We start from the raw sequence: 1,688 nt of genomic DNA, 5'->3' as shown, positions 1-1,688 counted from the left end.
ATGAACAAAATGTTCTTGAATTGTGAAGAGTATTTCTCATTTTGAGAAAAAAAAATATCTTGAATCAAGACGTCTATGTCATAATCCATGACATGTACGTCTTGTTCCATGAAACAATTGTCTAAATTTTAGAAGTATTCTCCTTGGATTATGACAAAAAGTTTCTTGCTTCAAGGCAATATTATCATAATCCAAGACTCATATGTTATAATTTTAGAAGTATTCTTCTCGGATTGTGACAAAAATTTTCTTGCTTCATGGCAATATTGTCATAATCCAAGAATATTTATGTTATGATTTTAGAAGTATCCTTCTTGGATTATGACAAAAAACTTCTTGCTTCATGGCAATATTGTCATAATCCAAGAATATTTATGTTATAATCTCAGAAGTATCCTTCTTGGATTATGACAAAAAACTTCTTGCTTCAAGACACTATTGTTTTTTAATGAGAAAAAAAAATATTGAATAATTGAATTAAAAAAAAAAAAAAAAAATTATATATTGTAATTTATTCAGACGAATTGACCTAGTGTTTTTTTTTTTTTTTTTTTTGTATGCTGCCCTGAATCTAAGTTTTGATATAATTATTTTATTTTTTTTGTAACAACCGCTCGGGATCGAACCCCTGTACCCTAAGTCTACCTATTCTAAAACCCTGCCTTAACCAACTTAACCACGGACGCGAGATTATTTAGCGACGATTATTTGTTTCTCATATGTTACAACACTGAAAAAACGGTGCCGCTGGCGCAGCGGTCTAAAGTACCGGCATCGGTAGTCCGCTGGCGCAACGAAACATTTCTTTCCCGCAGTTGACTATAAGTCCGCTATTTCCGCGGACCTGAAAATCAGCACGGGCACGCAACGTGGTCATATGGTGCTACAAATGCATAATAAATAAAGAATAATAAATGTCAATATCTTGTGTTTTTTGTACGTTTTTCATTGTTTATTAATTTAAAAAAAAATATATTTTTTGATTCATTTATGATACATCGTTGTTGAAATTAATAAACAATGAAAATATTTGTATAAATATAATTAATACACAAATAATGGTTTTAAAAAAATAGACAAGTAGTTTTTCTTATAAGATTCTATTTCTTTAAAACCATTATTTGTGTATTAATTATATTTTTAAACTCCATTGAATTATAAAATTATGTATAAAGTGGCTCATTATTTAAATATACAACGTATACGGTTGGGTCAGTCAATCCACCGGTACTATAAACCGTGAATCGGGCTGAACTGACGAGAAGGACTCGAGGTCCTTGTAAGTTGTCGCAACGTACCTTAGATTCTTCTACGTTAGTTCAGTTGCGACAACGGAGCTAGCTAGCCAGCTTAGTTCCGTTGCGCCAGCGGCATTGTTTTTTCAGTGAACAAAAAATATTCAATACAAATTTAAAGTATCATAATAAAAATTCTTTTTTTATAATTATTCCTTTTTTTTTTTTATCTTATAATATAATAAAAAAAAATAACGTAAATAATTTAAACAATATAATTTAAATTTGGATCTTTTATTTAACAGTTATATCATTTTTTTTTTTTTTTTTTCATGAATTTTATCAATACAAACAGTTTAATTTAGATTCAGACTTTTTATTCATTAGTTTTATTATTAATTATTATTATTATTATTATTATTATTATTATTATTATTACTATTTCTATTATTA

The sequence above is a fragment of the Aphidius gifuensis genome, linkage group LG6, assembly GCF_014905175.1.
Source record: "Aphidius gifuensis isolate YNYX2018 linkage group LG6, ASM1490517v1, whole genome shotgun sequence".
Taxonomy (NCBI): domain Eukaryota; kingdom Metazoa; phylum Arthropoda; class Insecta; order Hymenoptera; family Braconidae; genus Aphidius; species Aphidius gifuensis.
Note: the sequence above shows the minus strand (reverse complement) of the source record.